At 37.7% G+C, this 21361-nt stretch overlaps 1 protein-coding gene across 3 annotated transcripts in view; it reads right to left on the bottom strand.

Annotated features, from left to right (window-relative positions):
• PPM1B (protein phosphatase, Mg2+/Mn2+ dependent 1B) overlaps positions 1-18865 on the bottom strand; it is an 82356-nt gene extending 63491 nt beyond the window's left edge. For 2 of the 3 annotated variants that reach the window (XM_081315246.1, XM_081315248.1), the window contains exon 1: positions 18561-18865. The gene's annotated coding sequence lies outside the window, so the exon portion shown is untranslated. The remainder of the gene's footprint in view (positions 1-18560) is intronic. The other variant, XM_081315247.1, reaches the window with a different exon arrangement.
• Positions 18866-21361: the final 2496 nt, after the last annotated feature.

Raw genomic sequence — 21361 nt, 5'->3', positions numbered from 1 at the left:
CCTCCCAGAGTTGTAGGTGCTTCATTGTTGCAGCTTTTCAAGAAAAGAGTGGACAACCATTTGTCCATCCTGGCATTGGACTAGGAGACCTCCAAGGTCTCTTCCAGCTCTATGAGTCTACGTTCACTATAAGGTTTCCTGGAAAATAAACCTGTGAATCAGCATATATTTCAGCATTATGAAAGAAATTAGGAAAGTAATGAAATCTATCCCTCCCCTCCAAAAAACCAAGGAAGGTTGTTCATGTGTTCATGTGGATGTAGAAGACACCTGGGAGAACCTTTGAAGTAGGAGTCATGCTGAACATTTTGGGAAATATTAACAGCCGAAAAGCTTTGCTAAATGATCTTTGATTTTGCACTGTTTTTGTGTTGTATTTGGGGAGAAATATAAGTGTGGGGGGGTCAGAAATGAAGGCACCTCACCATGAGATCTTTAATACTTAGTATGAACAGCAGTACACAGTATTTATGTCATTTGCTTCTATGTACTGATAGGCAACTGTAATAATTAACAAAAGCACACTGAAGTAGAATTAGAAAGAGAGAAATAAGTTTGCCAGAAAGATTGTCTTCTGTTCTTTTACTCCCAACTCTTTTTCAAACTCAAAAGTCCAAAATAGAAACTTGAGGGAGAAACTACCCTGTATTTTATTGCACATTTAAGTTGGCCAGTGTCGTAAGGCATTACTCTGGCTAGCTTCTGTTACCAGGGTTACCTAGGATCTGGATTCTAGTAGCTCTTAGAAAGTATAAAAAGCATTTAAGTATATTTAAGCATATTTCCTGACAGTTAGAACAATTAATCAGTGGAACAATCTGCCTCCAGAAGCTGTGAATGCTCCAACACTGGAAGTTTTTAAAAAGAGACTGGACAGCCATCTGTCTGAAATGGTATAGGGTTTCCTGCCTGAGCAGGGGGTTGGACTAGATGACCTCCAAGGTCCCTTCCAACTTTACTATTATGATTATGATAAATATCAAATATGTTTACCATCTCCTAAATTTAAAAAATTCTAAATATCAATACATACAGAATTGACAGGAGCAGTAACACTTAGTTTTCCAACTGCAAATCCATTTCTAATTCCAAACTTACTTCGACATAGGAAAGTCACTTCTGTTACATTTAGCAATATATTTTTCTGTTTAAAACTTTTTAACTAGATGGTTACTGAACTCATCTTCAATCATATGATATCTACTAGTTAGAAAATAATAGGTGAAAGCAGACTTAAATCATCATCAAATTTATTTTCATATTTTAAAAATGTAAAGAGGCTTCAGTAAATTATACCAGAATTCTGAACTCTTCTATCAATTTAAACTACAAAAGAAAAGTGAATATTCAGTTAGCCTTAGTATTAAACATCTGTCATAACTCTCTAATGAAATATGCTGGAAAAGGATTTAGAATGAAGATGTTATGCAGAACTTCCCAAAGATACAAGTGGCTGCTGTTTAAGATAAAGCTCTTTGAGTGAACAGAGAGCTATTCAATGTTCCAATAGCAGAGAATGATGGTGCTACCTAGTTGGGTGGTGAACAAACAATCAAGCTCAGAGAACAGCAAGGACTCCACTATGTATACAATAAAAATTTCTAGGCTGAGTTGAATTCTGAAAATTAGTGATGCTGACATTTCCACTTCATCAAATCTTGAGCCAATATAATAATTATAATATAGAACTCTTGCAATATTTTTTTTAAAAAAGCAAGACCACTTTTCTCTGATGAGAAATTACTCCAGCATCATAACTTTATTGCAGAACACATGACACATCCAAGGTCAGCTGAAATCTATAATCAGCAATGCTTGAGTTGAATAACACCTCAGGTAGTTTAGAAGCATTCTGATGCCAAGTACAATTTAAAATTAAAAGTATATGAATAAAAACTTTCTATTTGAACCTGGGGAAAGCTCATCTGCATATGTGTTGGATTAACAACTTATGACTAATTTATGAGTTGGTGAATGAAAAAAATGGGTTCTTGACATTTTAGTCATGCAAATGAGAATGCACTTAATTTGTTGGGGGGGCACGCACATACACAGGAAAGAACTTAGATCCCTAATAAAATTAAGAAGATAATCTAAGTAGATACCGTATTTTCCAGCGTATAAGACGACTGGGCGTATAAGACGACCCCCTACATTTCCTGTTAAATTATAGGGTTTGGGCTATACTCGCCGTATAAGACTACCCCTCTTCCAACGCACACCAAATAAAAATTAAAAAACATCAGATTTGATTTTAATATGGTAATTTTAATTCAAATGCTTATGACATGCAGGTACTTAGTAGGAAAACTGTCACTTATAAACATAAGGCTCTTTGTCATCAAACATGTAAACATAAAACAGTGCAAGTGGATTAAACTTAATAATAATAATAATAATAATAATAATAATAATAATAATAATAATAATAATAATAATAATAATAATAATGTTGGAAGGGACCTTGGAGGTCATCTAGTCCAACCCCCTGCTCAGGCAGGAAACCCTATACCATTTCAGACAAATGGCTGTCCAGTCTCTTCTTAAAAACCTCCAGTGTTGGAGCATTCACCACCTCTGGAGGCAGGTTGTTCCACTGGTTAATTGTTCTAACTGTCAGGAAGTTTCTCCTTAGTTCTAGGTTGCTTCTCTCCTTGACTAGTTTCCATCCGTTGCTTCTTGTCCTGCTTTCAGGTGCTTTGTGCTTTGGAGAATAGCTTGGCTCCCTCTTCTTTGTGGCAGCCCCTGAGATATTGGATCACTGCTATCATGTCACCCCTCACTCTTCTCTTCGTTAAACTACACATACCCAATTCCAGCAACCGTTTCCTATTTTCCTAATTCACTTTTTCACTTTTCCTAATTCACTCTAAAGTTTTCCCTGCGCAGAGCCTTAAGTAACACCAGCTGCCTGCAATTAGTGCAGGTTCTCATCCCACCAGGCTCAAGGTTGAGTCAGCCTTCCATCCTTCCGAGGTAGGTAAAATGAGGACTCAGATTGTTGGGAGCAATAAGCTGACTTTGTAATAATGCTGCTTGGGGGGGGGACGAAAGCCCTAATAAGCAGGCATATACATAGAATGAAGGCTATTGCTAAGCACATTGATTTGTGCTTTAAATTGTAAGCCGCCCTGAGTCTTCAGAGAAGGGTGGGATATAAATGGGATTTTTTAAAAAAAAGACCAAATGGGAGATCCGCTCCAGGTTTTCCAGCCAGCCCACCCAGTTCCTGAGTCAAATGTGTCCTTAGAGCTAAGCAGCTGCTCTGGCTATGGCATTCCCCACCTGCCTTTCAAGTTGCTCTTGCATTCCCCACCTGCCTACAGCTGCTCTTCAACTTTAGAAGGAAAGACGCCCAGACCCCAGCCTGTAAAAAATTACAGACAGCAGCTTCTTCTCCAATTGGTCCCGCTTTCCCTGCGCAGACTAAATGGGAGATCCGCTCCAGGTTTTCCAGCCAGCCCTGTCCCTAAAGTTTCAGCACCCGGCGTATAAGACGACCCCTGACTTTTGAGAAGATTTTCATGGGTTAAAAAGTCGTCTTATACGCCGGAAACTACGGTAATCTTAAAATTTATGATTCTACCCACTTAGCTGAGATGCAAGTATTACATTTTAAAACTAAGCTAATGGAAGCTCTGCCCTGAATGTCTTGAGATATTTTGTATATATCACTCCAGCCCTTTTAATCTGCTTTCCCACGCCTAGCGCTGATTGCTCTATTAATGTTAATGGCTGTTACCATTCATTTCATAGTCATTTAAGTCCTAAAGTCCTCTGGCACTTAATCCAGTTTGAGTGCAACCTTGATCCAAACAGATCCGAGAATACCCTGCAGGAAAAGGTATCCAGACAATCCTCAATGGATCAGATTATACATTCTTATGACAGGACAAGAGATTTAATATAAGCATGCTACTTTTAATATTAATAATACTTTCTTTAGATATTTTAATTCGTTCTCCTGAAAACAATCTCTAAAAACACTATTAGCAAACTTTTAACTCTGACCAGCTGGAGAACAATTTCAAGAGCTTAAATTAAATCTATACATGCTTTTTTGTACACCTCAGCCAATATGTTAATCATCTATTTCTAGTCCAAAACAGAAAAATTACATAGGAAGGAATTATTACTACAATTCTCAGACTTTTTCCCATGGCAGTGTTGCAAAATACTGTACAAGTAGTCCATGACTTAAGACCACAATTGAGCCCAAAATTTCTGTTGCTAAGTGAGACACTTGTTGAGTTTTGCCCCATTTTACTACCTTTCTTGCCACAGTTGTTAAGTGAATGACTGCAGTTGTTAAGTTAGTAACTCACTTGTTAAGTGAATCTGGCTTCCCCATTGACTTTGCTGGTCAAAGGGTTGCAAAAGGTAATCACATGACCTCAGGACACTGCAACCATCATAAATATGAGTCAGTTACCAAGCGTCTGAATTTTGATCACGTGACCATGGGGATTCCACAACAATTGTCCGTGTGAAAAACAGTCACAAGTCACTTTTTTCAGTGCCCTGATAATTTCAGTCACTAAACGAACTGTGGTTAAATCAAGGATTACCTGTATAGTTGTCTCAACAAGGATGCATCTAAACAACCTTTGTCAGCTCAAAGAAGAAGGCAAAATCTCATTTCTATGGGAAAATGCCTTTTATCATTTATTAAATTTTAGTTATATGCTCTTAGCAAACCTAGGAAAGTTCCTCAAGTTAGACTGATAAAAAAACAAATATGTGCAAAAAAGTAAATCACTTCCATACTAATCCAAAGAAAATGATACAGTAATATCTACACCATCATAAGATTTGGGTTTGGCTTGAGGTATTTTTTTTTCAAGAAAGATCAGTACTACTTACAAGTAAAGAAGTAACCAAAGTTATACAATCAGTGCATAATATATTACAGAGGAATTAACATAAAAAATAGAATACATTTTTAATTTTAACAAACTCAAAAAGGATTTTAAAGAATCCATCCATCCATCCATCCATTTTCTAAATCACCCATTTCCCTCAGAGATGTTTTTTAATCTGAGTTAAATGCCAATATTTCCATAATTGTATTGTGTAAAGATACACCTACCAAAAAGGGAGGGGGGAAGAAAACTAAAATGTTATGAGTAAATATTTAATTTCTACCCTGAGAGATTTTTACCTTTTATTTAAGGACATGATTTATCCAAAATAATAATCCTTTCTCACTTCACAGTAATCACACCATTTTACTGAGCTGAGTTCCAGAAAATTAACCAGGTATGTTTGCTTTAAGATAGCTGCATTCTTGATAAGTCTTCATTTCCCTGTTCTCACACTTTTCCTGAATTTAATTTTAAAGATGCTTTCTGCTTCATGTTATCATTTGTACAGCTATGTAAGGTAAAGGTAAAGGTTCCCCCGCACATACGTGCTAGTCGTTTCTGACTCTAGGGGCCGGTGCTCATCTCCGTTTTAAAGCCGAAGAGCCAGGGCTTGTCCGAGGACGACTCCGTGGTCATGTGGCCGGGATGACTAGATGCCAAAGGCGCACGGAACGCTGTTACCTTCCCACCGTAGTGGTCCCTATTTTTCTACTTGCATTTTTACGTGCTTTCGAACTGCTAGGTTGGCAGAAGCTGGGACGAGTAACAGGCGCTCACTCTGTTATGCGGCACTCGGGATTCGACCCGCCAAACTGCCGACCTTCTGATCGACAAGCTCAGCGTCCTAACCCACTGAGCCACCGCGTCCCTTACAGCTATAGTACAACACTACATATTAAAGCCGCTATCAATAGGATTATATAGAATCCAGCTTTGTTCTATATTTTTTTATTTATTTTCAAAGTTAAAATACAGAATAAAAAAAAAGAATTACAATACAAAAACATAAAAACAAACAACTGTATAAAACAAAATATCAAGCTTAGAGACAAAATGTCCCCTCTGGTTGAACGATAAAATATATTTAAGCAAGAATTATTCCCATTCCCCCTTGCAAAACAGGTCACTAATTTATAAATGTTTGCATCTGTATTTGCAAAATTGTTATATAACATTAAAAAAATACCACAATTATAGAAATATATTACCAATCAACCATGTATCTCCTATAAAAAAAGTTAACAGGCAGTCCAACCATGAAGCTAAACCTCAGAGAGCTCTGTTAACAATCTATTATTGTATTTAACTCACAGAAAGTCCACAAGCAGCTTCTATTCTCTCATAAACTCACTACCACATTGTCTCCAATCCATCCAGGATCAAATACCATTAACTGATCATGATAATAAAAACAGCTCCTAGTTTATTAGCTCTTGAGGTCGATAATTCCACACAGTTACACTACTAGGACATGAAGGGAGCATCAGGTCTGCAGAAACTAACATTTTAAGATAAAATGGCACTAACATAATAATGGCACTAACAGATATTCAAAATGTGACACTATAGTGCCAAGATAAACAACCAGGAATTTTTAATTAAGACAGCACATTCTTTATAATGGAATTTTAAGAAGCAAGGAGTATCACTGTAAATTGACTTGTAAATGTAATACAGGGACTTAAAATAATGAATTTACATAGTTAGCTTATCCATCATAAATAAAGACCAAAGGGAAGAGATGTAAGGATTCAGAGTAAAATAAAAGATTTCATGAGGAAGAAAGTATCGCTATACAGAAATAAAAAAAATAAAAACATGCCAGTTAAAACTTTCTAGTCTTAGAGAAATTAGGTGCTCCTAATTTACTCAATAAAAAGACTATGTTCTCTTAGCAAATATTAGTGTGTCTATGTGGGATCATTTGCTGAAAATAAAATGCTAATAAAATTTGCAATTCTCTCTGCTTTTAGATTTGTACCTTTGAAAATATATAGCTGCTTGAGAGTTTGCCAAATGATTTTAACTCTTTGTAATATTTAAACAAGGCTTTTCTCTTTCCTCCCAATTCATTTAACTTTTTTCCTCATCTATTTCCATCCACTTTTATTCCCATTTTCCTTTTTTTTCTCAGTGCATTTCTCCTTCCTTTCCATGTTTCTTGCTGTTTTTGCTGCAGACTGTGTGTGTTAACTAGCACTTAGATGTCACAAGCACATTACATTTGTGATCAAATCTTCTGACGGCCACTAGTAAACTTCCAGGTGCATTTTAAAGTGTTAGCATTAGTTTTTAAAGTCCTATCTGCCAAAGTATCAAGATGCCATTGGCCTTTTCCAACTAGAACAGACGGGGGGGGGGGGATGCATGCAATTCCTCACTATCAAGACACAGTTGCTTCTGAAACTGGTTAAGAGAAGTTATCTTACAAGGTTTTTTTAACTAATTAGGATATAGATACTAACAAAGGGGGTTTTATATATTGCACCACTTCAACTATGACTGTTGATTTTAACTATTTGTATCATTATTGAACTATATCATGACTTACAAAGCCCTACATGGCATGGGTCCGGATTACCTACGGCAACACCTGTGGCTGGCGTCAACTTCCCTCCGTCCAGTGCGCTCCCACAGAGAGGGCCTCCTCAGGGTGCCTCCGATCAAAGAATGCCGATTGGTGGCCTCCAGGGGGAGGGCGTTCTCTGGGCGCGCCAGACCTGTGGAACCGCTTGCCGGTTGAGCTCCGGATGGCCCCCGACCTTCGCTCCTTCCGGCGCGATGTAAAAACGTATTTATTTGAGCAATCTGGCCTGGTCTGATGGGTTAGGATGGGGTTTTAATATGTTTTTAATTATTGTTTTAAATTTTAAATTTGCTCATTATATTTAATCATTTTTTAACTTTTGTATTCTGTTTTTTATATTTATTGCCCTGTACACCGCCCTGAGTCCTTCGGGAGAAGGGCGGTATAAAAATATAAATAATAATAATAATAATAATAATAATAATAATAATAATAATAATAATAATAATAATAAGTATTTAACAATTTGTATATTGCCAAGTCATATTTTTAAGGTAAACATTTGCACACATTATGTATGCATATTACTAAGTGGTCACCTGCACAGATGGACAGTAGGGCATCTCTACTGTTTTCAGCTGAAACTGGCAATTTTGAATTTAACTACTTTAGTATTACACTTAGTTCTCGACTTATTACTTAATGGCCATTTAAAGTTATGATGGATGTCCCCAGAACTATTTACAACCTGTTTTCAGAGTTATGATGGCCACACACACTCCTGCAATCATGTGATCACATTTTGGGTGCTTGCAACAGCTCACCTTTATTGCTGTTTCTAGTGTCTGAGTCACATGACCACAATTTCCAGCAAAAAAACATCCATTGAGGAAAATGGATTTGCTTAAAGTGGCATTCAACTAACAACTGCAGTGTTCGCTTAACAATCATTGTTAAAAATGATCGAAATTTCAAATCTAATCACATGATGCTCAATTTACAACTGCAACAACTTATGACTATAATTCTGAGCTCAATTAGTCATAAATCAAGGATTTACAGTCACGATTGGGACCAAAATTTCTGTCCTAAGCAGACATAGCAGACATCTGTTGAGACAGATTCACTTTCTCCAAAGAGGCGTACTTTTGAAAAGTCATTAAATGAATGGTGATAAATCGAGGACTACATGTACACATGATTTTTTCTGTGTTTCTAAACCTTTTCTATTTACCGGTACTCTTCTTTGGGGGAAGTTTTCTTTTTCCTCTGAGAAAATTTTATTTTATTTAGCCAAACATTTTTAGATCACATTATAACGTGCAGCCCTCACAAGACAACTTGAGATAATTAAAACATGAAATGGTGTCACATACAGGCCCCCAGGACATTCAAAGGATTATGATAGCATTCTGGTTGAGGAGAGAACCCAGATGGCAATGAAAGGAGAGATTTTAATCAACATGCCAGATGTTAAGTGGAATCTTTCAAATGCACTTAAAAGCAGGAGCAGGAATATGTTAGAGACATTAAAAGGTGCTTCTCTAAAACAATTAGTAAAATGCCCAACAAGAGGCAAATTCTAGAACTAGTTTTGACAAAATAGGGATTGGTTACCAGAAGCTGAATTGGGAGAAAAATTAGGTTCTAGTGATCACCAATGCCTTTGGTTTAACATTAAAAGTAATACAGCATACACTGCAACTAAAGTTCTATAGACTTGAAGCAGACAACTTTTACCAAAATGGGAGATTATCTAAAACATAAATTTAAAGGGTGGTATAAAGTGATAGGAGTCAGTGCTCAGTGTACGCTGATAAAATCTGCCATCCTGGGTACAACTAGTCTCTCTACCTGAGGCTCATTAGTGAAAACAAAAGACAAACCCACTCTGGTTTACAGCAGATGTACATAGAATAAATAGTAAAGGAGAGATATATCAGATATATCAGCAAAGATACAAAAATGAAAATAACAGAAATGTAGCTGAGAGGTATATAAGGAGCTACAGAGGGAAGTCAAATAAGTTATTAGTGCAACTAAAAAGTGCAGAAAGAAGAACTGACTAAATCTATTTAAAAGGGCGGGGTGAACAAAACCTTTTTAGTTACATTAGCAACAAAAGGTGAAAAAAAAACTGTGTAATCACTAAAATCAAAGATTTAAACAATTCTCAGGTTAAGCGAGACCTGGCTGTACCAAACCATCCAATCAAATTCTTCTGCTCAGTTTTCTCAAAAGTAGATGCCATGATAGCAGTGTTCCAATATCTCAGGGGCCGCCACAAAGAAGAGGGAGCCAAGCTATTCTCCAAAGCGCCTGAAAGCAGGACAAGAAGCAACAGATGGAAACTAATCAAGGAGAGAAGCAACCTAGAACTAAGGAGAAACTTCCTGACAGTTAGAACAACTAACCAGTGGAACAACCTTGCCTCCAGAAGTGGTGAATGCTCCAACACTGGAAGTTTTTAAGAAGAGACTGGACAGCCATTTGTCTGAAATGGTATAGGGTTTCCTGCCTTAGCAGGGGGTTGGACTAGATGACCTCCAAGGTCCCTTCCAACTTATTATTATTTTATTATTTTTTATTATTATTATTATTATTATTATTATTATTATTATTATTATTATTATTATTATTATTATTATTATTAACAAAAACAAATTGGAGGACCATATTAGTCATAGCAGTGCAGGTTCTTCTCCACGTTTTTAGAGGTGGAGGTAGCAGATGGGTCCAGATGGTATTCATCCCAGTGTTCTGAGAGAACTTCCAGGTGGGCTCAGTGGACCATTAACTGATCTGTTTAACCAGTCTCTCCTAATGGGTGAAGTTGCCCAGGACTGGCAAACAACTAATTTTGTACCAATCTACAGGAAAGGGGCAAGGAAAAAAGCTGGAAACTATAGGCCGGTGAACTAAACATCTGTAGTAGTAAAGTTAATGGAATCACTCCTGGAAAAAAGGATTAACATTTAAAACCGCACAACTTCATGGACCCCAAAGCAGCATGGCTTTACTGAAGGCAGATCATGTCAAACTAATCTGATTTTTTTTTTACGAGGTCACAAATGTTTTGAACGAAAGTGGTACTCTGGATATAGCCTAACTGGATTTTAGCAAAACATTTGATACAGTTTCACATAATGAGCTCATTAAAAAGTTGTACAGGCAAGGGCCTAACCACTGGGTGGTTCAGTGCATAGGAAGTTGGCTCAGGTATAGACTCCAGAGTGTGATTATTAGTGAGGCACTGTCTGAACAGAGACCAGTCATAAGCGATGTGCCATAAGGCTTAGTCCTAGAACCTATTTTGTTCAATGTGCTTGTAAGTGACATAACAGAAGGATAGCTAAGGTTTGTCTTTCTGCTGATTACACAAAAATGTGTGATGGGAGTTGATTTGGCATTGCTGGAAAATTGATCAAAAATGTGGAAACTGCAGTTCAGTGTTTTTACATGTAAGATCATGCATCTGGGGAAAAAGAATCCTCTGGCAGAGTACAGTAATGGAGGTACAATGTCAGACAGAACAACAAAGAAAAGGATTTAAGTGTGCTCATAGCAGATGATTGCAAAATGAGAAACAGTGTGTGATCAGGCATCTGTGAAGGCAAACAAAATTCTGGGATGCATCACTAGAGGATCAACAGCAAGAAAAAGGAGGCCCTAATCCCTAAACGATGCACATTACAGATGCACATTTGGAATACAGTGTCCAGTTCTGGAGACCTCGAGGGACAAAACATATCAGGCTAGATGAACTGAATATCTATAACTTGGAACTCAGAAGGGAAAGAGGGACATACATGACTGAAACCTTCAAATATATTAAGGGTGTCAATAAGGTTCTAGAAGGCAGTCTTTACAATATTTAACAAAAATCAAGAACATGGGGGCATAACCTCAAACTGGCAGGAGGGAAGTTAAAAAATAGTGTTACATACTATTACTTCACAGAAATAGTGGAAACTTGGAACCAACTTCTAGTGGAGGTAATGGGTCGTCAGTAACTGAGTTTAAATATGCTTGGGATGAACCCATGTCTATCATATGACAAAAATTAAAAATAAGTAAAAAAATTAAATAAAATAAAAATAAAATAAAATAAAATAAAAATGATTAAAATAATAAATTAAAAACAAAACAAAAACAAACAAAACCTTAAAGGCAGATTCAATGGACCAATGGGTTTTTTCTGCCATCAGTTTTCTATGTTTCTATATTAAACGTAAATATGTTAATTACAAGAGTATTTTCTTCAGAGAAGAGGGTAATGTCTTATACATTATTTTCAGGTAAATACAGTACATTACTCAGGTTTAGCAACTTGGAACTTGAATATACCCACCAAAAGCTACTACTTATGATCTGGTTCTGGAATTCCAACAGCTGCACAGATGCCCATGGACACATGACAGCATTGTGGGCACTTGGCAACCAGTTCACTTTTACATCCAGTTTAAGCATTCATGGTTACTATTATTATTATTATTATTATTATTATTATTGTTGTTGTTGTTGTTGTTGTTGTTATTGTTATTATTATTATTATTATTTCTGCCAGTTTCTGATCTTTTCAGTTGGTTTTCAGCAAAAACCACTCATAGGATTACTCTGATTTGCATAACAACCGTAATGTTCACAATGACCACTGCAAAAAAGTTAAAAAATCAGGTCCGGCCACACGGATGCCTCAACATACGACTGTAATGCCTTACAATGGAAATTCCAAGGATCCATTAGTCATAAGTTAAGGATTACCAGTATTTGAAAGTTTGTACACAGGAGGCTATGAAAGCACATGCTCTATTACTATTTACTTTTTAAACACAATACACAACTTTTACAACAGAGCTGTAATAAAAATGTCTCTAAAGGGAATGTGTATCAACCATTCTAGAAATGGACAACTCCTTTCTGTACAATATCCCATTTCTATCCATCCCAAGCATTCCATGATCACTAAGCAAACTGAAGCTTGCTCATTCTTTTCTTCTGATGATTCTCCACTCCATCCCAAGATTCCCCCGACCAACCCTCACTTCTTTTAGTATCTAATAATTTCCTTCAGAGTATGGAAACGCATGCTTTTGTATACAAAGATCCAACTCAATGGATCACTATTAATAGTGTATACACTGAAAATACATGTTATTGTTTCCAACAAAGACTCATTATTTTTAGATTTAGTTACGTTTTTGTTCATATAAGAGCAAGTACAAGTTTCTGTTTCAAAACTGTTACTTCTAGTCCTTCTGTTTCTGCATTTCTCTATGCCTCTCCTGGATTCAGATTTTCTTTCTGTGCATTGCACACCTATCTTCCGCAGTGTATACATTCATCTCACCATTTCTATAAATCTCCAATTCTATAAATTCCCATTTGTGCACACATATTTTCTACAGATATTCCCATTTCTGTCTTTCTGTAATGAAACATGTTTAAATTGAATATAGATGGATTTCTTCACTTTTTTAATCTGTCAGAGTATTTTCCATTCTGATAAAATAGGTCAACTGTATATCTTGTATATCATAGGGCCTGACACAATGCACTAAGCCATATGTAGTAAATGAATCACAACTGAATGGTTTCTCTCCACAACACAGTAAAATACTGCTTAGTATGCTGCATGAATGGGGCCACTTATGTTTTTTTTAATAGGCAGAACATAACAACAAATGCAAAAATTCTATGAACTTAAGACTTGTTAGTTTTATAACTCAAAGTCAAAGTTATACAAAATGGCCTGAAAACCAATTCACTATGCTCAGCTCTGAAAAGTTCTTAACAATTTAAGTTAGAATTCTTGCTTATTAAATATTATGTGTAAAATTATTTAAATATAAAGTGTTTATTAGTAGATAGAAAATCAGCAACTTAGGTTCTGATATTTAATTCTGAATATGTATTAGATTCATTTTTTAAAAAAATGAAATCAACATTTTGCATAAGGTTGAGGAGTTGTGAGGCAGAAAAAAAATATGCTGGGGAAAAAACCCAAAATGCATATGGAAAAAATACTATTAGCTATTATATGTGAAACAATATATGGTATATCATGTATGTTATTAAGAAATTCAGGAAATCACCCAATAAAATCAGTTGCTAAAGAAATGTCTATTATACATCAAAACTAATACTGCAAACTAGTTAATAGTAATGATAGAAAGTATCATTTTGGGCCTTTGTAAATGGAAGGCTCAACAATTCCTATAACAAATACTCCAGGTTCAAGAGAGCCCAATACTCAAGGAAAGTGATTATTTTTGCAAAGAACAGAATGACATTTAATTTCTGCAGATTTCTACCTTCATTCCCATTGTACATTTCAACTGGGCTCAAAAATTACAAAAGATACACAATTTTTTAAAATGCTATTATTTCTGAACCCTCAGATGCTGGAAAATTATCCATATATTTTAAAAGCTGCTTACAAAGATTTAGTTATTCCTATAGTCATACTTCCATATATTTGCAAGTATACTGCAAGTATACTGCAGATGTTACTGCAGTAACATCTGTACTGAGTTAGCAAGAATCTTTAAAACAGTATCCATTACTGAATTATTTGGTAACCTTAACCGAGTAGCAAATGAAACATCTAGTGAAAGCTATTCATTTCTGCTATCTAAATATTTTCTACTATCTAAATATTTATGATTTAGAAAAAAATCTGGTATGTAGCCTGATTCTTCCTGAATGAAAGGAAATCAGATTATATTCCCTTTTTTACTCTTCTTTCACACCAACTAAACTTTTCTATCCTACTTTTTCACTATGTTTGTCATTTCTGGCATACACTATATAGTGGTCTTACTACTGATTTATTCTAACATCTCATTACAAAACTTGTTATAGAACCATAATCTTCAATTCCATGAAAAACTAGCGTGCAGTTTCTCCAGAAGAGAGAATTTAAAATTGGAAGATGAGATAAGCAGATCACAAATACATTGATTTCAAGACCTGAAATGTTCTCATGTACCGGTAATTGCAGAGATTACCGGTTATTGTTATTGGAATCTAGTGAAATCTAGTGAAACTAATGGTGAAAGGTACGTTACTCATAACCAAATTTGATGTTTATTATATAGCAACTTTTCCTTAGAGATTCATACTCTGAACCTCCTTATTGTACTCTTGCATTGTACTTTTTTATATTAATAATGCAAGAAACATTAGGTATTAAGGTACTTTGCAATTTCACTTCTAATTAAAAAACTGGCAAGTCAAAGGAACAAGGTATGAATGCAATGCAGTCACTGCTTTCATTAGGTTTCAATGATTTAAGTCATAATAAAGTATAATGAGTTGTGTCCACTGGAAAATTTGCAGTACCTTTTTTTGGATATTCAGATAAACCATACCATTTATTAGAAAAAGAACTAAAAATAGCTTCACCTTTAACATTGGATACTAAAGAAAAAAAATGGGGGAGGGGCAATGAGACTATATGGTAGAATCCACAGCTAAGGAATAAGAGAATATTAAGGAAGAATTCAGCTGGTGCCAAGACAACAGGCTTCCTGGCTATTTCAGTTCGTTCCAAACATTAAACAATTCATATGCTTTAAATCAGGGGTGTCAAACTGCTGTCCCGCGGGCCAGACGCGTCATCCAGAAGCCGCACCACCCCATTGCTGGCAATGGCGAAAAGGCTCCAATACATTGTGCAACGTCATGTGACATTGCGAGTTTGACATATCTGCTTTAAATGGTCAAGCTACTATTTGGTTTTTGGCAGAACTCCAGAGAAGTGAAGTTCTATTGTTATAAAGCAGCCACTGAAAAACATGCCTCTGACATGCTTTGGACATTCTTGTGTTTGTATAATGTTTTATTTGCTTAAGTACCTTTAGTGTAGGGTCTAACAGTAATTCAGGATTTCATAGTAAGGACCAGCCCTTGGAGTCATAAGTTGCAATCCTTCTTTCCTAAAGTTTCAAGGAACTTACAGGATTGCTTTATTTATCCCAATTGCTATTTTGTTAATAAATTCTAGCAGTATTGCACTACTATTGCCATTTAAATAGCCAAAGTCCTCAGTTAAGTACAGTACTTTTGTGATTATACACTGATAAATTTTAAACAATATAGAAATTTATGTAATAAAAAATAAGATAGCATACACATAAACATAACCAGTAAGTTGCTGATTAAGACCACCTGAGCAACTCAACAATGCTCTACTACCATTAAATATTAGAATATTTTTACACGTCTGTTTCTTAAATTGTCTTTTCTGTCCATTTAAAGCTAGAAATCTGTAGCACTATTAGGAAACTAAGATGGAATCAACAGCTGGCAGCAAGGTAATACAGGTAAGCTTAGCGAGCTACCATTTCTCTTATTTAATTTGTTATTAGAAAATTATAACTGGGCAATATGCAAATAATGTTGCTACCTTGTAAATCTATAAAGCGCTGAGGCGATATATAAGCCTAAATGCTATTTCTATTATAGTTGATAAACTTACAACCTGCTTCCTGCAGTACACAACAATAAAATGCATAGGAAAACCAAATATTGTTCTATTGTATTGATTTTAAAAGTATACCAAACCTACATTAAGCTGCTGAAGATGAGATTTTAGAAGACTAATTCTAATTAAAAGGCCATATTAACTCTACGAACGGTATATATTGCCATATTGCCTGCAGCACCATCCAAACTTATTGAAACATTGTCCAAGCTATCTTTAACATATGCAAAATCAATCTATCTTGTATTCAACATTTCCAATCATCTTTGTAGTACAGGGCAACAAAGAACCTTCCTTCCCTATCCAAATTTTGCTGTATATAGATTATTTGAAGGTATCAGAATTTCCACATCAACAGTTTATAGCAGGTGGGGAACGATGACCTCTTTGTGGACTTCAACTCCCAGAATTCCTGAACCAGCATGGCTGGCTCAGGAATTCTGGGAATTGAAGTCCACAATCATAAAAGGGCCATCGTTCCCCACCTTTGGTTTGTAACATTATGTAGCTACTGTTGTGGCAATATTACTAATTTGAGATAGGCTTCATATTACAATAATCAGATGCCATTATAAAGTGATATTGCAGAAATGGTCGTGTAACACTTTGTGTATTTCATATTTGATAAATGGACAGAGCAGCTTACAATTTGGTTGATAAGTTGTGGCATGCAAACTAATCATTTTCCCCAGGCAATGTCTCCATTCCCTCCACTGTGTTATAATGAGACCTACTGTACAGTCCTCACAACTCTAACCAGCAGAAAACACGATCTTAGGAGCTGCAGAAAAGAACATAATGTGATAGAATAAAAAACGCCTACTGGAGGCAGAAAACTCCTGTCTAATCAGCTGTGATAAATCACAATGTTTATTTTATGGATGGCAAGAGATTCTAATCTTAACTTTTAAGGACCTAAGTTTCAAGAAATTATGTTAGAGAAAAAAACAATCCTATTACTGTATTCAAGCTTAGATCTTCAGCAAAAAAGCAAAACACTACCACTATACAGGAGGCAAGTTCTACATAAATGATATAGAAAGTAATTGGTTTCCACTATAGTGATGCTTTTTAAATAAGCTAAATTATTTGGTGTAAGAAACTACGGTAACAGAATGTCAAGGGGGACCCATTTCTGTAAATTCTTAATACTTTTAATCCCACTTTTTTCACTTAGCTCAGTCTTGTAGTAAATCCACATTGAACACATTGTACTCAGATTAATTTCACTAGTTTAATATATGTATGTGGATAACAGCATCTCTAAGTGCACATGGCTATGTAAGAGTCATCTTTGCAAATACCTTTTTTCTGTATATCACTGTCTTGTGCTAAAAATCATACCTCGTAAATTTCATTATTCCATATATGACTTGAATAAAAATTCTCAATTATTATTGATCTAATAATTCAGCCTACAAATAGCATCTCCCTTTAACAATGCTAAATCCTTTGACTAATTACACATCCACTGAACAAATACAAGGTACAAATAACTTCAAATTTACAACTCCAACTTTATATTAGTACTTTCCCATGAAATATCAAGATGTTTTCTAAAGCAATTGCGAGTAAATTTCAATCTATTCTTCAACTTTCTAGTCACCATCTTCGGTTTTCCAATCATTATGCAAAATTAGAATTGTCTTCCATTTGTACTCCCTTAAAATGAGGGCATAGAAAGCAATACAAAACTACAGAGGATCACTTATGAGACCGGAATATTTTCAAATAAATTTATAAAAAATAGTTTACATTATACATGTTTTCTATGGAAGTAAAGTTTAACATCACTTTGTAATGTATACCAATAAATTAGTCAGCAAATACATAAGCAGCCGTCAAGATCTGAATTCCAGCCAACCGCCAAAAGGTATAGATTTCACTAGTAGTCTGTCCATCACCAAAACTACAAGCAATGTGGGGCTATGTCCTTCAGGGTTAGCACGGAGAGAGAGTTGTCCCTTTTGGCAACATTCGTTCCAACCTGCATTATTAATTCCAGCACCGCCCCTGCAGAGAATCTACATTTCAGATGTTCGCGTATCCTATCAAAATCAGCAAATCGGGGAGGCCTGACCCTACTGAGCCTTTTTTTTTAACGGACTAACTATAAAATTCCACCCTGTAGTCGATTATCCAAATAACGCAGCCTTAATATGTATTGGAGAAAAAGCTCCTCCGTCCGCCCAGGCCTCTCCCTTCCCATCCAAGGCAGGGAACCGCGAGATCGCGCTCCTCCAAGCCCACATCCCAGCTTCTGGCCCCACCAAACGCTCCCTTCAATCCCAAACTGCGCCTTCCGCACGGAGGCCCCCCGCAATCGGCCACGAGGGGCCTACGATCAGAACCCCCCCCCACAGCCCGCCCGTTGCCGTCCTGTTGTTCCGACCGAGGACCACTTCCATCGCTTCCCCCCCCCCACCCACCCCTGGCCTTACAGCGCGGATACAAATTCAGCCGCTGCGCTTTCTCCGCGTTTACACAGAAGCCCCCGCGGTTGCTGCCGCCCGCAAACGCCAGCGGAGGCCGAGGCCGTCCTCTTTCCCTTCCACTCTGCGTCGTTTTTTGCTGCGCGCTCAACGTCTCCCGCCTGACAAGGCCTCGTTCTCCCCGTCAGCCATCGCCCACTCCCCGCCCCGCAATCTTTCCCTCCGAAAGAGCCGGCCCGGGCCTGTACCTGGCGCCGCAGCCTCTTGGCTTGCCTAGAAACTCCGCGCCCGCCCGCGGGAAGAGCCTCAGTCTCCCCCACTTTAGGCTTCGGGTCGGGTCAGGCTACAGCTCTTAACAGAACGCCTTCGCCTTCTTCTACTTTCTCCTCCTCACGCGGCGGCCTCTCCTTTCGTCGGCCTCTGCCCTCGCAATCCAAGCGCAGTCAGCAGCGCAGACATGTTGGAAGCCTGTATCCCAGCGGCCGCTACTAGGCCCTCCCTCCTTCCCTGCCGCGCAACGTCAGAATGCACCGGGTGGGAGGAGGGGACAAGAGCCCCCTCCCTTACCAGAGCCTCGGAGAGAGAGAGAGAGAGACAGAGAGAGACAGAGAGACCGGGGGGGGGGGAGTGAGAGTCGAACCGGTATTTTTTTTAAAAAAAGAAAAAGGTTTACCTTTACTGGTCGCAATGACGGTCACTCAAACGCTATGGTCCCCGCCCACATTTCCATTGGATCTTTCACCTGTCAAATCTCGCGTTCTAAATACCGATTGGCTAATTCATTTGCCATTTATAAAACGCCCGTTGGGTATAAGTCTTTCTCAGCTTCACATCAATTGGTCGATAGGTCAGGTTCCCGCCTTCATCTACGGGCTTCTAGAAAGCTACATGGTTCTGTAGAATGAAGCTTCATTGGTGCCACACAAGTGCCAATTGACTTATTCACCCCGCCCATTTCCTACTACTTCTTTCTCTTACAAAACATATACTGGTTTTCACCCCCCCTAGCCCGCCTTTATTTTTTCCGTCATTCAATTGGCTAAAAAAGATATCCATCTTACGTAGCTTCCGCGTCCTTTAACAGAGCTTCTCAAATAGCCGAAGAGGCGAGTGTCAATATTGCACCCTGATTGGGTAAGGGCTGCAAATGAGGCGGGGAGGAGGAGAACGAGAACGAGGCGGTGTTTGGAAAGCAATCGAACTAGTTGTCCTCCCTACTCCAGTCCCCAAGGCCATAATGGACTCTTTTTTTTGATTGGCTAAACACTGGAGCGGCCTTCTCTCAAGTACTTATCAGGAATTGGGGGGGGGGGAGAGACCCGTATGTTCTGCTGCATTACATCATCGCCAACCAATAGGAAAACACCGACGGTGTCCGTTTACCTTTGGATGACAAAATGGCCTGAAGGTGGTAGATATTTGTGTCCGGGCTTTCCAGCGGAGTACGCTTAATTAAAAAAAAACTCCTTTGAATCAAATGGGAAGTGGACTCCAGGAAGCGTGCCTAGGATCCTTAATATGAAACAAGCATCAGTGGATTGAATTAAGCCACTTTACCAGATGCATGAAATTTTAGCGTCAGTTGGCAGATACACAATCTGCCCGAAGGAGGATGAGGGGAAGTTATTTCAGATTAAAAAAAAAAGTGGGGAAAAAGAAAAGTAAGTTAAACAGCTCTGGGAAATCTTTGAAAGGTTTTTTAATAGATTGCTCAAAACACTTCATGTTTCCTTGAAAAAAAAGTTACATTGAATTCAAAAGTCCCCAAAAGAACAATCTAAGAGTTACATGAGATACTACTGGTAGGTTCTAACGGAATTAGACTTGTTCAATACAAATACAGATCCTATGTACCGTATTCCAATTTTTTAAATAATTTCATTATTTGGCAGCTACTGAGACCTGGAAGTATTATAAGGTAAAGGTAAAGGTTCCCCCGCACATGCGTGCTAGTCGTTTCCAACTCTAGGGCCTGGTGCTCATCTCCGTTTCAAAGCCGAAGAGCAATCTCAATGTTGGCTTTTCTAGTATTAGTTGATGGCAATTCTATATCACAGCATTGAGCTTCTTCTGGCCCATAAATTCCTAGATTGTACACTTGAGCAGCAGTATTGGCAAGATGTTTAATTTGGACTGTGAGCTGCTGAAGCCTCACTGAACAGTTCTGCTTGCTGCACCCTCATATCCCTGCATCATTGCTAGTTTAAACTGCTTATGCTTGGGCATTCATACCTAAACGTACTTTCAGTGGAAGTTTCTAGAGTTTTGTTATTTCAAGCAAACTGCCTCATCTCCAAAGTCCTGTACTCTACATTCTACGGTAAATGTTGACTTGCAGTAATAAAGCTTAGACTACTAATTGAAGAAATGGAACTAGTACTATAAACTGCAATATTGCAAGGTAGCATTAAGGAATAAGTGAACTGATTATCTTGAGGCAATGATTTATTAAAATGCTCATCAAAGCTGGTTGCTGTTTCATTGTTTGAGCATGACAGAAAAGTGTTCATTAATTTCCTAAAAAGACTCCTTCTATACAGGTTACCTTGAAACTAAAAAGAAGACTGCATCTTTTCAAGAATCAAATGACAGACTCAGTTCATTGTATCATTATTTGGGGGGAGGATGAAAAGAAAGTAACAGATGGAGCACCAGGCCTGTATCTAGGACAGGGCTTTTCAACCAGTGGTACGGGTACCACCTGTGGTACATTGGCACCTGGCAGGTGGTATGCGACCATTCTAGAAAAGTGGTAGTGGGGGAGGGGAATGAGCTGAACCGGTGGCAGCACCGCACAAACCTGGGTGAGAGATGGCTGGAGCTGCAGGGCTGTCAGGGCTCAGTGGAAGCGCCAGGATCAGCACCAGGCTCCAGCTGGAGCTCGGCGCTGATCCTGGTGCTTCTGTTGAGCCTAGAAGAAGCGTCGATCAGCTGGAATGTTGCAGCATCTCCAGGGTCTTGTGATTTACATTCAGATGCTTGGCAACTGATTTATATTTATGACCGTTACAGTGTCCCAGGGTCATGTGAAGTGACCAAAACCTGCTGC

This window comes from Vipera berus (assembly GCF_964194415.1).
Source record: "Vipera berus genome assembly, chromosome: 1".
NCBI lineage: Eukaryota > Metazoa > Chordata > Lepidosauria > Squamata > Viperidae > Vipera > Vipera berus.
Note: the sequence above shows the minus strand (reverse complement) of the source record. Positions and strands in the feature narration are given on the sequence as shown.